Source organism: Camellia sinensis, chromosome 11 (genome assembly GCF_055761805.1).
Source record: "Camellia sinensis isolate YWXY chromosome 11, ASM5576180v1, whole genome shotgun sequence".
Lineage (NCBI taxonomy): Eukaryota > Viridiplantae > Streptophyta > Magnoliopsida > Ericales > Theaceae > Camellia > Camellia sinensis.
In genome coordinates this window covers 49,853,163-49,869,053 of record NC_138971.1, presented here as the reverse complement: position 1 = coordinate 49,869,053, position 15,891 = coordinate 49,853,163, and positions in this window count along the sequence as shown.

Here is a 15,891-nt window from a genome sequence, read left to right as displayed (position 1 = left end):
AAACATACATCTAGGTTTATTATGAATAAAACCCCAACTTTTGTAAAATTACACAAAAGCCCCTAACTTTCACAAAATTACCAACCCAATCCCAACATCTCAAAATACCAAAATTTAAAGACAAAATCCATAGAGAGGAGTAGGATATCCCTACCTCGAAGTTTGAGCCAAAAAGGAGATGAAGGCTCGAAGATCAACGTGCCCCAAAACCAAACTTTTTCAGATTAAATCAAAGCCCTCAATGCCCTCTATCTTTTTAACAAAGGTCCTAGGCTAGATTCACACTCTAGGGAGATCAATTCTTAGAGAGAATATAAGTGTAGAGAGAGAGGGTTTCGGATCTAGGGTTTGATCAAAAAGAAGAGTGAAAAAGTGATGTTCAAAAACGCTACTGTCCGCTGATATAAAACACTCTCGCTCGAGCGAAGACTTGGTCGCTCGAGCGACCAGACACAGAAAACTCTCGCTCGAGCCAAGAAGCTCTCGCTCGAGCCAAAAACTCAAAAGTGCGCTCGAGCGAAAGAATGCTCGCTCGAGCCAAAAACTCAAACCTTCAGGTCTGCAACCAGAAGCACGCTCGAGCGACAGACCTCTCGCTCGAGCGAAGAACAAACCAGACCGCTCGAGCCAAGAAAAGCTCGCTCGAGCCAAGAAATACAACTCTCAGGTCCAGAACCAAATGCAAGCGCTTGCTCGAGCGAAGCCACTCTGGCTCGACCCACCAGACACGAACTCAGCTCTCGCTCGAGCGACCAACTCCTCGCTCGAGCGAAGGTCCAAAAATCTAGGCAGCAACACTAGGCTCCCAAACACAACCAACCTGTAACAAACCTGCCTAACACATCCTATAACTCAATATACAAAGTAAAAAGGATGCAAACAAGATAATAAACAACTACCAACATCCACGGACACATGTCCGGATCACTATACAACAAGGGTAAACCCGGGATCGCTATATCTCTCTTGCTCATCTCTCTTCTCTCTATCTCTCTCTCTGTCTCTTTCGTTCATCTCTTTTCTCTCTCTGTCTCCTTTTCTGTCTCCCACTTTCTATCTCTTTATCTTTTTGTCCCTCTCTCTCTCTCTCTCTCCCCCTGTGTTCGCGTTGCTCACTCTCTCTCTTCCGTCTTCTCTATTTACAAAGCTCTCTCTTGATTTATCTATCCACTACAAGAAAATGCACTTTTAGCGACCACTTTGTCTCTCTCTCGCTCATCACTCTGTCTTTGTCTCTCTCTCTCTCTCTCTCTCTCTCTCTCTCTCTCTCTCTCCTCTATCTGTCTCTCACTCATCTCTCTTTCTCTCACCACCCATCTCCTTCACCATCTTCACCACTATTGCAAACGCCATTCCACTACCACCATTATTACCACTGTCACCACTTCACCTCTACGGCTACCATTACTACTACCATTGCCACCACTACCATTACTGCCACTACTACTACCATTACCTCTCCTTCATTCTTGCCACTTCATCTACTCTACCACTACCACAACTTCACCACTAATCTCCTTCGCTACCACCACCACCACCACCACCACCACCACCACCACCACCATCATCTCTTATCCACCACCTTCACCATTACTGCCACTACTACTATCATTACCTCTCCTTCACCCTTGCCACTTCATCTACTCTACCACTACTACAACTTCACCACTAATCTCCTTCGCCGCCGCCGCCGCCACCACCACCACCACCATCTCTTATCCACCACCTTCACCACTACTACTACTCCCTCTCCTCTACCACAAAAAATTAGTTCATGATTTTTAATAACAAAAAAAAATAGGCCGTAGAAAAATATTTTTCATTGACCACAGAAAATTAACTTTAATTTTAGTGGAAAATATTTTTTATTAAAATATTACCCCTATTTCTACCAAATAGAAAATAATAATATTTTTTTCATTAAAATAAAAGTGAAACAAATAAATTTCAATCTTAGTAACTAAAAAAAAAAGATTTTTTTTTAAAAAAATTCATTAACTACAAAAAAATATATATTTTAACAAAAAATAAATTTTTTTAATGACGACAACCCCATCGCAAAAAAAAAAAAATTAAACGATATTATTTTATTATTTAAATTTTATTTCTGACAAAAAAAATATATATTATTTTTATTCCCGCCCCTTTTTGTTTTCCATTCCCGCTCCCTTCCCCACCTTTTTTTTTTTTTTTTTCTATTCCCGCTCGGCGGAGCAGCCGAAAGGGCAAACGAGCCCTAGCAGTCACTTGACCAGTCCAAACCCAAACCATGGATCAAACTCTCCTCCTTCTCCGCCCATAATACGCCCTCCCTCCCTCCCTCAAACCCCAAATCTAGGGCTATACACAATCACCACAATTCTGTACATACATATTGACGATGATGGTGTTTGCTCGTAGCATGTGGTTACTGGGGTTAATTTACTTTCTGGGGTTAGGTTTAGTGTTTGGTTTGAATTTTGGGGAATCTCTGAAGGTACCCTTCAGAGTCAACGATGTCCTTCCAGCTCTTCCTCGGCAGATTTCGTGGCCTGTGCTCAACAATCTCCACAGCGCCGTTGACTTGTTGCCGTCGTTCGTCGGATCGGTCTCCCCTACCAATGGGTCGATTGAGTGGAAAGGGGCTTGCTTTTTCGATAACGAAGCTCGGCTTGAGTTCACCGGCGGTGATCGGGGTTTGGGCGGCGGTGTTCTTCACCTCAAGGTTCGCTCTTTTTATCACTTGTATACATGTGTATGATTGATTTGATTTGAATTGTGAGAATTGTTGAACTAGAGTAACTAGTTATGATTATGTTTACAATTGCTCCATAGGCAATGTCATTTTGGGTTTGGATTGTATTGGAGAGCTTTTGAAGAGTATAAATGGTAGAACAGAATTTTGGCTACTGTTATCAGATTAATTTTTTTTTTTTAATAAATAATCTATAAACATAATTGAACAAAAATCAATTAGTCAGATAATCCGAGTGGAACTGTGGTGAGCCCCGCAAGACCCAACAACACCTGCACCTCCAACTCACAAAGAAACCTTTCCCTAGATCTTTGCACACTGTTTACAAATTCTTACTTATTGGGAGGTCCTAAAAATGAAAAGATTATTAGATAAATAAGATATAATCTGACCAATATCCTAAATCCTAAATTATAAAAATATTAATTTGAATACGATAAGCTTTCCATATAAACTAATTAGTATATTGAATCAAAATATAGATTGTGATTCTCTTCATTACATATTTGTAGTAGAGAAATTCTATTACATTGTCTAGTGATGAGTGCGATGATCTTCTTTTTGTTTTTTTAATTTAAAACAATTATAAATTTACATTCATACTTCATAGCGATTAAATTTGTGATGAAAATTCTCCCTCGCACATAAAATGGATAAGATCAAAGTCTGCAAAATACAGTAAGGTACCATGAATTAATTAGGAGTATATGAATATAATATATGTTTTACTTTACAATAGGAGGCATAGCATAATGTTAGCCATGCGCACCCAGGTGGATTTTCTTTTCTCCGTAATTCATGTGTCATACCAGTCACTAGGCTAACATTCTTCTTTTTGACAATGGCCAAAATTGATTTGGCAATTAAAAAAAATAGCCTACAATCATGGGAGTATGAAGATAAAAGAAATCTTAGTTACCTAGATTTATGTAGTTTATCAGATTTTTTCCCAGAAAATAATTGTGTGGTGTAGATTGAAATAGCATTGTGTGGAGTCATATATGAAACAAATTTAGATCATAGACCGATAATTCTAAATGGAGATGGAGTTGAATTATTAATCCAACCATGAGTTGTATTGAAATTTAATTCTCAAATGGAAGTTATTTTCCACGTAGTTTTTAAATTCAATTTGTTTATGAAGTCAGGTGGAGGTGGCTGGAGTTGGAGTAAGGTAGGATTAAAGTTTGAGAAGTATGGAATAAAATTAAAATTTTATAATGAAATAAAATTATAATAAAAAAATTAAAAGGATACGAATTCATTAATTAATTATTGTCTCCCACTTGGAGGTAGCTTGAAATTTTCAATGGTTTGCTAACCATTAATTATTGTCTCCCACTTATCCCTACTTACATAATCACCATTATATATGTATAAATGCACTATGTTATTCTAATAGCTCAATACTCAATACTCAATACTCAATAATTCTAAAAGGTAAAAGAATTTGCATTTTCATAATCTCAAAATATTCAAAACACCTTCATGAAAAGGTTCATTACATAAGTTTGCCATATCAAAATATATCAAATGTTTCTAGCAAACTAATAGCTATACCATAATCCAAAAGGTACATATAATGTTGTCACATGACAATAGTACTTAAAAGTATTACTCATAATGCCATTTTATAAAGACTTCCAAGAAAAATGTTCAAATCGAGAAACGACGTCCATTTTGATGCTTTCATATTGTTCTATTTCCTACAATGAAAAACGACTTCCATTTTAATGCTTTCATATTGTCTTGTTTCTTGCAATAAAAATGATTGAATGAGCATAAGTATCATTTTCAATTTGAAAATCTATAAACCATGTAATACAACATAGATGAGTGATTATATGTTGGTCTTGGAGCATTACTCCATATCTCTTTCACTTGACACTCATGAAGTTCTCCAAACTCTCACCAATTACTTTATATTTATTTACTTCAGTCATGCAGAGCCAACAATTTAGAAATTACTCAGTTAGATCACATAGACAAGCTAGTTACATCAATGGACCATTTTGAAAATCCTAATACCGATTGCATGAGAAGAATACAGACTTCAGCACAACTCTATACACAATATTGCACAGAAAAAAAAATGCAGAATACTATAACAGAAGAAATCAATTCTGTACCTTAATTCCACTCTAATTTAAGTACTAAACTAAGATTGATCTTCTAGGGATTAATTAGTTTACAGTAAATTTAGAGTTATGGTCTTAAAGGCATGACTAAATAGATGCAGAAACATAAGCATCCACAATAGATTCACATTTTGTGTTCAATCTAAGAACTAGAACATATAGATGATTCTGATTATTCAAACATTTAAACAAGCAATATCAATAATAGAACTAACCAAAAAAATTAAGATTACCCTTCATAACTACATAATAATTGATTCAACACTACCAAGAACCAAACTTTATATAGTAACAGATAGCATTAACAAGCTATAATCACTACTAAAAAAAGTACTTTTTGCGACCGCTACAAGCCGTCGCAAATAATAAAAAAACAGTCGCAAAAGACTTTTTGCGACGGCCCATGCGACGGCAAATGAGGGTCGCGAATGTGGGGGTGGCAAATACTTTTTGCGACCGCAAAATAACAGTCGCAAATTATTTGCGACCGTCTAACCTACTTATAGCGACTGATATTTTGCCGTCGCAAAAGAGTTTAAAAAAGGCCTACAATGTATTAGTGACCATCTTCTTACCGTCGCAAAAAAAAACAAAAAAAACAAAAAAAATAAAAAACAAAACAAAACAAAACCTGCAATCATATATATATTCAAATATTATATACAATAAACGTAAAGACATATTTGCAAAAATCTCAACATTCATGCATTATTTTTCATTTCTTCCCTCAATAAAATTCCCTTTAAAAAAAAAAAAACCTATCCACAAATCATACAGATATGTCCAAAAAGATAAACAAATATCCCTAAAAGAAGAGGTACAAACACATTATTTTCCATTTCTTCCCTCAATAAGACCATATGTAATCATGGATTTGGAGCAGCTCACTAAACCAGAACCTGTTTAGGGGCCTTATAATTGGATTATGCAGACCATGAACACAGTCAACGGCAGCGATAGAGCCGTAGCAAAAATATATGTATTCCCTTGCACAACCTGCAAGGGTAGGCTCAAAAAAACTAGCTCTGTAGTGGACACCATAACAAACAAAATATTTATAGATTGCTATCAAGGCATTCAGCACCTGAGACCAGCTGCAATCCACCCAGAAAAATAGTCCCTGCAGCCATTCTTCATGTCAATGATCTGCCAACAGTGCTTCAGGTTACTACCAACATTCTTTACAATTGTACCACCCATCTTCAATCTTGGAGAATTAGTAGAACCTGTCCAAAATTGTAAATGGAGTGAGTACAACCAAGCAGAAACCCAGCCTATGTATAGGATGCAAGAAACTAACTAAAACATAATGAACGGGCTAACTTCACTCAACCCACAATATATTGGCTCACAACACTCGAACAATAATTTACAACACACAATATTAGAACTAATATCCTCAACCCACAATACAGATCACATGAGCAATATATCCATAACATGACCTGGTAAAAATACAAGACTATCAAAGTTGCCGAGTAATTTCATAATCACAACGTGTGCAGAAAATTTACAAGACTATTATAGAGGAATACACAATAAAAGGAAATTCAAGGACAAATTTTGTATTTATGACTGCACATGAGAAGCCAGCTTTGAAGAGCAAAGGCACCATTTCAAATTTCAAATATAAATGGAAATTCAATCAGGAGCTGGAAAAAATAAAGAAAAAGAGTAGCAGCCTTGAATCATAAATTTCTACTGCCGAAGCCAGAGGTCCTTAATAATAGATCTAGGAGGCAGATACATAAAAAAAAAAACCAAATTTATGACATGAACTCAAACTCCAGAAGTGATTCTTTTGGTTGCTACAAGATTCAAGTATAGACAGAAATTAGGTACCCATGTATTTTTTTGATCAGCAAATAGTATCCGTATATGACCTTGGATATTTGTTTTCCATTTTTCCTTCTTTTTTTTTTTTCTTTTTCTTTTCCATGTAAATATCCCTGAAAAATCTATATATAGCTCTCACATAAGTAAGAAAGTGGTGAGTAGGGAAGAGTTATTTTACTGTACTAACAATAGCAACAACTAATGCAGTTGTAATTTGTCTAGGAATATATTCAAGGAAAATGATACATGTCACCAAATGAACATTGTGTTGTGTGGATTCAAGTGGGCGTTGAAAAAACAAATGAAATTCATTAGTGATACATTGATGTAGAGAAGTGTATTAAATGAATGAAAATACAAAGAAAAATAAGAATGATACTGAAGAGAGAACTAAATGAGAGTATCTATTCTCAAGAAATGGGTAGAAAGGAAGAAGACATAAAGATAAATAGTTTGACACAGGTATATAGAGAAAGAGAGGAGAATGACACAAAGAACCATCATTTGAATGGGTGTTATCTGAGAAGAAAGGAGACAAAGAGTACAAGAATGAGGACCTTTCGCCTCCTTTTGTTCACGCAGAAAATGGTCTAGAAAAGAATTGGACTTGTGCTAACATGCAAAATTGCTGAATAGAGCTGCTTTATTTAACCTTTCTCCAGTAAAATGACATTCCAATAACATAAATAAAATGCCTTTCCAACCAACTACACAAGTTTGGAAATGTTGACAACAAAGTTAATTTACTTTTCCACACAAGGAAGATATAAGTCGAAGTTTTCCAAAATGATTTCTAGGATCCACCTAATACCAAACAGAAACACAATTTTTTAAACAAAGTTTTTAAAATTCAAGTCAATTCACTATAGGCTACAGTTGCATGAACAATACCGGCTACAGTAACACGATTACATGACATAATCGCGCTGTAAAATTGCCACAAAACCATTTCATTAACTCAAATTATCCTACCTTTTTTAGAAAAAAAACATAAACGAATAGAGTTGATACACATAGAACTTAGGTCTCATATTAACTAATAGACCTTACAATGGGCACATTTTCTCTTTTAGTGGGACTCAAACAAAAATGGAGTCTTCTCTTAACGGCAAGCAGTAGAGCATAATGATAAAAAAAGATTCATGAAGCCGATCCACTTGACTAGGACACAAAGTTCAGTTTGGTTTGGTTTGGTTTGGTCTAATCAAGCAGTAACCATTTTTTAAATTATTGCATTACCAAACTTTGTGAGTTTTAAAATAGTAGCCACCAAAATTGAGCATCACCCTGTCAAATAGAAGGATTCAAACTAAAGCTACATAATTAAGGGCTTCTAGAGCAGAAAAATGTTAAAACCTAAGATTGAGGAAGAGCACAAACAAGACACTTGCAAATTCACAATGTCCAAGCCCATTGCAAAACCCAAGAAACTAATCCTTTTCTGTTGGGAGTCAATATAGTTGAAAATTTGAAATCTTCATTGGAAAATCCCATGATCTTGTAGCAAGCTTCGAATAATGTTCTCTACATTACAAGTGGACCAAAGGTTATAATAACTGATTGATTTATAAAGGTGGAAGTATGATGGTTTACTTGGTACCTTAGGCTAAATAGGATATGAGGTAGCCTTCCATGAACTGATTGAGGATATCAGAGAAAGTTCACTCAAAACATGGAACAAATAACATAATAAACTTGTAATCAGTTAACTAAAACCTCAGCTAATCCACTGCAAAAAGGTAGCCTTCCATGAACTGATTGAGGAATCAGATAAGGCTATATACAAAGAACCTGTTTGCATAGTGTCTTTTACAATTTACACTAGTTACTTCAGAAGTTGAGATTAAGTTGATGTCTAATGCTAATTTGCTTCGGAATTTTCTTTGTCAAGAAGTTTCTTCAAAACTCAAACAAAGGCAACCCCACACATTCTATTTGTAAGAACCCACATTTTTCATCTTGATCATGTTCATGAGCATTTGTATGATTATGACTTGTTTAGCTTGCATGTGTGTGTTGCGATTTGTTTCGTTGAGTTAATGTGATCCATGTCTTGATTTGATACCTTTGTGATTTGTCTAAGTGTTATGTGCTTGTCTGAGTTATGTTTAGCCGACGTTATTTCGATGCCGAGGTCACCCTTAGTCTAGTAGTAGTACCTTGGAACCCCTTGTTGATCTCCGTCCTTGCCTCGACCACGTTAGCCGAGATGTTACCTTGCACCCCAGTGACCTCGTCCTGGAGCGGTACGACCTAGGCCGAGGTGTGGCGCATCTAGGCCAAGATGTGGCACAGCTTAGTCAAGTGTTGTCCTTCCTAGCAGAGGTCATTGTCACCTTAGTTGCCGAAGTCTTTTGTTAGCCGATGTCACCCCTTGCCGGAGTGCCACTCCGTGTAGCTTGTTAGATACGCCTCGTTGTTAGCCGATGTCATAGCCTGTCAGAGAGCCCATACCGCTTTGCTTGTTGAACACCCTTCCACCATGCTTTGTCTGGCCTGTCAGCCACCTTTTCAGGATGAACCCAACCAGTCGCCGCCACGTGTCTCAGTAGAGGGTTAACCCCAGAACCGGGTATAGAAAACTATCATTTGGTGTCATAACCTTGTCTTGTAGAGAGAGAAGCTCTAGGAGGAAGAAAGAGTTTTAGAGTGAGGAAGTAGATCTTCAAGCTCGATTTCTAGAGATCCAACCGTTAGATCCGCGTTCTAAGGTTAGATTCTTGATCTACTTGTGATGTTCTTTATGTTTATGTTATTGCATTGCATGATTGAAAATGATTTGTAAGCCATGCATCGTTTTGAAGCTCGATTTTAGAAAGAGAAAATGACCTTCATGTGTTCTTCAAGAAAGTCTTGTTTTGATCCGAAAGCTTTTCGCCTAGACTCATGTTTTGTGTTTGTTCTTGCATGATTTTCAACTACGGGTACCCAGGTCCATGTTTTCAAACTCATAGCACGAAAATCCCAGATTTGTGATGGCAGATTATGATCAAACATTCGTATTTTTCATGTTTTCACACCCATGTTCTTCGTGTTCATCAACAGAGGGAAACCCAGAGTTTCCCGACCTCTTTCCTTGCATGTGGCCCTCGGGAACACACCTCGGCAAGGAGGTGTGGAACCTCGGCCTAGACCTGGTTGGTGCCCAGCATGTTTTCCGAAAACATTTGTGTATATGAGAGACTCGTTTGAAAGCGCATTCAATAGGCTTTGCCATGTGTTGTAGGACTTGGGCTTGTCTCGACCCCGACGTGTGAAGAAACGATGTGAGTGGTATTTTTAATAAAGCTATGTTACACTTGCTTTCATAAATCTCGTCTTGCCTTGTTTTGAAAAGTACTTGATCTAGCATGAATGACCATCCCTATTTTGTATATCAAATGCTATCTTGTTTTGATGACTTGTCTTGACAGTCCTTAGTGCTAGAGGACTCTAAACTTTCGCAGCACAGCTTGTCTTGACAGTCCTTAGTGCTAGAGGACTCTAAACTTTCGCAGCACAGCTTGTCTTGACAGTCCTTAGTGCTAGAGGACTCTAAACTTTCGCAGCACAGCTTGTCTTGACAGTCCTTAGTGCTAGAGGACTCTAAACTTTCGCAGCACAGCTTGTCTTGACAGTCCTTAGTGCTAGAGGACTCTAAACTTTCGCAGCACAGCTTGTCTTGAAATTCTTGTCTTGATATGTCATCACCCCTTGAAATAAGTAGATGTTATTAACATCCAAGGAACATGAAAGCCGGCAAATGAACTTGATTTCCCTCTTGATCGAAAAGTATGCTATGTATAGTTTTGAAAGAAACCTTGGATATCAATCATGCAAAACCTTTATTTCTAGTATCATTCACTGAGTATCCAAGCTCACCCTCTCTATATATATGTAGGTGATGAACAAGAAGGCATTGAGGCCTAGACGTGATTGCCGATGTGTTTTGGGTGCTTTGCCGACATGTTTTGGATTTGCGTTTTGCATCGTCTTGAAGATTATGCTTCTCGGCTTATGTTTTCTTTGTTTGTTTTGGCATATGTCGGCTTGAGAAGCCTTTTGGTCAGGATGTATTTTGTGTTCCATTTTGTTGTATCTAAAATTGTAAGACTTGTAAAGATGTTTGATGTATGGCATTCCATTGGACTTATGCACGGCTCTCATGGACAACTCGGTTTATATGCATATCTTGCTTCCGCTCTTGTAAGCCCCATATTTCATACTCTGATTGTGTGTGATTTTTGTAAGACGGCCTTCGGTAACCTCGGGTTACTGGCCATCACGGCACCAAACTACTAGGGGCGGTTTGGGGGCGTGACAGATTGGTATCAGAGCACAAGATCCTTGTAGTACGTTAATCACACACCTTGAGTTCTAGAGAGCCTAGGATTTCCCTTAGAAGAAAGTTAAGATTGCATCATATTGCTTGCTACTTGACTATGTGTGCATCGTTTTGGCTTAGACGCTCGTTACTTGCATATGTGTTAATCTGTTTAGTTGTTTTAAAGTCTCATCTTGCATTCCCCCTAGCATCATGAGGAGAGGTAGACCCCCAGTTGGCCGAGATCGTTCAGAAGACAGGTTGGAGAGATTGGAAAGGTTAGTCGAAGGCTTGGTTCGTGAGCAGAGACAACCTAGGCCGCAGGATACTGGTACCACTTCTACGCATGCCGAACAGACGAATGGCCGATATGCAGCTCCACCCCCTCCAGTGCCACAAGTGCCTCCACAGCAAGCTTTGTATGGGAACGACATGATAACTCTAATCAGAGAGTTCAAGAAGATGAAACCGCCGAGATTTCAGGGAGGTATAGAACCAATGAAAGCCGAGGCATGGGTTTTAGAGATGGAGAAGTTGTTTGAAGTTTTCCCCAGTACAGACGCTCAGAAGGTATCTCTGGCAGCATTCACGCTAGACGACGATGCTCGTAGGTGGTGGATGATGGTCCGAGAAAGCAATCCGGGTTTGACTTGGGCAAAATTTTTGGAGTTGTTCTACAACAAGCATTTCCCCCTCAGCGTCCGAGACCGAAAGACCACGGAATTTCAGAATCTGGTCCAAGGGAACAAGACGGTCGCAGAATACGATCGTGCCTTTACTGAACTGGCGAGATATGCGCCTCATATGGTTGATGACGAGTATCGAAAGGCGAGGAAGTTCGAAAGTGGGTTGCGTGGGCCGATACAAGATCGGGTCAATATGCTCAATATGCCGACGTACGCCGGAGTACTGGACAAGGCCATCCTGGCTGAAGCTAATTTAAACCGATACCAGAGTTCAAGTGAGGGTCAGAGGAAGAGACAGAATTATGATAGTCGCCGAGTTCCGTTCAATGCCAAGAAGAGAATGAGCACAGACAGTTCCAGCAACTCAAATCAGGAAGGTAACGCCAAGCCGATGTGCGCGAGTTGTGGAAAGCAACATTTCGGGGTTTGTCGCTGGGCAACGGGAGCTTGTTATGAGTGTGGCGAGATAGGCCATCGCGTGAAGGACTGCCCGAAAGCAAGGACCGCTGATGGGAAGAGGAATGGAAGCACCTCGGGCTCTACACAGAAGAATAACATCGGGGGAATACAGGCGAGGCAGGGCAGAGTTTTTGCATTAGTACAAGGAGACGCCCAGAATGCCGAGGCGGTAGTGTCAGGTACCCTCTCAATTTGTTCTCAAGATGCATACGTACTGATTGATTCGGGTTCTACGCATTCATTTGTGTCCACTATATTCGCCGAGAAGTTGGATAGAGAATTAGAACCCCTTGATTATGTATTATCTGTGTCTACCCCATCTGGGAGAAATATGATTGTTACATCCATTTATAGGGCGTGTATTGCTATGATTGAGAGTGTAGAATTGTTAGTTGATTTGATGCCATTAAACATGACTCACTTCGATGTTATATTGGGAATGGACTGGTTAGCGGCGAATCATGCATCCATTAATTGTGTTACTAAGAACGTCACATTGAAGACCCCAAGTCAAGCCGAGGTCATTTTCCAGGGTAAAGGAGTTGTACCCCCACCTTACTTAATCTCATCCATGAAGGCCTACAAGTTGATCCAAAAAGGATGTAAGGGTTACTTATGCAGTATACTAAGTGATCTGAATGGAAATGTTGAGTTAGCCGACATACCCGTTGTGGAGGAATTCTCCGACGTCTTTCCGACTGAGTTGCCTGGCCACCTTGTCGATAGAGAAATAGAGTTTACTGTGGACGTCTTGCCAGGAACACAACCTATCTCCAAAACACCCTACAGAATGGCTCCAGCTGAACTTGGAGAACTGAAATCGCAATTACAAGAATTGTTGGATAAGGGATTCGTCAGGCCGAGCACTTCACCGTGGGGAGCACCCGTTTTATTTGTTAAGAAAAAGGACGGCACCCTTCGTCTTTGCATTGACTACAGAGAACTTAATAAGGTGACCATTAAGAACAAATACCCATTGCCAAGAATCGATGATTTGCTTGATCAGCTACGAGGAGCACGAGTCTTTTCCAAGATTGACCTTAGGTCGGGCTACCACCAGTTGAAGGTTAAAGCCGAGGATATCGAGAAGACTGCTTTTCGGACAAGATATGGCCACTACGAATTTTTGGTGATGCCCTTCGGAGTAACCAATGCCCCAGCAGCATTCATGGACCTGATGAACAGAGTCTTTAAGCCGTACCTAGATGAATTTGTCATTATTTTTATCGACGACATATTGATCTATTCTGGGAGTGCGAGCGAGCACGAGAATCATCTGAGACTTGCCCTGCAGACCTTGAGAGATAAGAAGTTGTACGCTAAGTTAAGTAAATGCGAGTTTTGGCTTTCCAGCATTTCGTTTCTAGGGCATGTGATTAATGAAGACGGTATATCAGTTGACCCCAGTAAGATTGAAGCCATTGTGAATTGGCCGACGCCGACCAACGTGTCCGAGATTCGTAGTTTTCTGGGTTTGGCAGGTTATTACAGAAAGTTTGTGAAGGATTTCTCGAGGATTGCAGTGCCATTGACACAACTAACGAAGAAGGGAGCAGCTTATGAATGGACCGACGAAAGAGAATCAGCTTTCCAGGAGCTGAAGGCGAGGTTGGTTACAGCACCAGTTTTGGTACTACCATCAGCTAATGAAGAATTTCAGATTTACAGCGATGCTTCACACAAAGGTTTGGGTTGCGTTTTAATGCAAAAAGGTAAAGTCATAGCGTACGCGTCTCGTCAATTGAAGCCCAATGAAAAGAATTATCCTACCCATGACCTGGAGTTAGCTGCCGTGGTTTTTGCTCTGAAGATCTGGCGTCATTACCTGTACGGAACATCTTGCCAAGTTTTCACCGACCACAAGAGTCTGAAATACTTGTTCACCCAGAAAGAGTTAAATATGAGGCAGAGAAGATGGCTCGAGCTACTGAAGGATTATGACATGCAGATTCAGTACCACCCAGGTAAGGCAAATTCCGTAGCTGACGCATTAAGCAGGAAGTTAGTTGGAAGTTTGGCGTGCCTGACAGCGGTTTCGGTGGAACCAACTATTATTGAGGAAGTGAAGACTAGTCAGAGGGAGGATAAATTCCTCAAGAAGGTAACTGATGAATTCGTCACCAAGCCGAGGCCAGGATACACCATTGAGAACCAAGTGCTTAAGTTTGAAGGGAGGTTGTGCGTGGCCGACGTGCCAGAGTTGAAAAGAAAGATTTTGCAAGAAGCCCATAACTCCAAGTTTGCCGTTCACCCAGGGAGCACCAAGATGTATCAGGACGTAAAGCGGACCTTTTGGTGGCCAAACATGAAAAGAGAGATAGCCGAGTTTGTATTTCAGTGTCTGAGTTGTCAGCAAGTGAAGGCGGAACACCAGAGACCGGCAGGACTTCTTCAACCCTTGCCAATTCCTGAGTGGAAATGGGAGCACATCTCCATGGATTTCGTAGTGGGCTTGCCGAGGACGCAAAGAGGTATGGATTCCATTTGGGTTATAGTCGACAGGTTTACTAAGTCAGCTCACTTCTTGCCTGTCAAGACTACATTCAATGCCGACCGACTTGCCGAATTGTACGTAAATGAGATCGTTAGGCTTCATGGAGTACCGATGTCCATTGTGTCAGACCGAGATCCGAAGTTCGTTTCTAGATTTTGGCAGAGTCTACAAGGAGCCTTGGGAACAGAGTTGAGATTTAGCACAGCCTTTCACCCCCAGACCGACGGGCAGACAGAAAGAATGATTCAGACACTCGAAGACATGCTCAGGTTGTGCGTGTTGGATTTTCAGGGGAGTTGGGAATCGCATTTGCCATTAGTAGAGTTCGCGTACAACAACAGTTATCAAGCCAGCATAGGCATGGCGCCGTATGAAGCTCTGTATGGAAGAGAGTGCAGATCGCCGTTATGTTGGACTGAAGTAGGAGACAAAGCTCTAATTGGCCCCGAATTGGTTCGAATGACAACTGAAAAGATCAAACTCATTCAGCAAAGGATTAAGACTGCACAGAGTCGACAGAAGTGTTATGCCGATCAAAGAAGGAGGGAGTTAGAATTTGAAATTGGGGACCATGTATTTTTGAAGGTCTCGCCGATGACAGGAGTTTCGAGATTTGGGAAGAAGGGTAAACTTGCACCCCGATACGTTGGGCCATTTGAAATTCTTGAGAGGATTAACACCGTTGCTTACAGGCTTGCTTTGCCACCAGATTTGAGTCGAGTCCACAGTGTGTTCCATGTTTCGATGCTGAGAAAATATATCCGAGACCCACTGCATGTAATAGATTATTCCGGAGTTGTGGTTAATGAAGACTTGGGCTACGAAGAGAGGCCGATGAGAATTATAGACAGACAAGTGAGACAGTTGAGAAACAAGTCGATATCGATGGTGAAAATCGAATGGGAGAAGCATTATGGCGGGGAGGCCACATGGGAAAAGGAAGAGGAGATGAAAATCTGTTACCCGGAGTTATTCGTAGGTCAAGGTAACTTAAGTTTGGGGACCAAACTTCCTTAAGGAGGGTAGACTGTAAGAACCCACATTTTTCATCTTGATCATGTTCATGAGCATTTGTATGATTATGACTTGTTTAGCTTGCATGTGTGTGTTGCGATTTGTTTCGTTGAGTTAATGTGATCCATGTCTTGATTTGATACCTTTGTGATTTGTCTAAGTGTTATGTGCTTGTCTGAGTTATGTTTAGCCGACGTTATTTCGATGCCGAGGTCACCCTTAGTCTA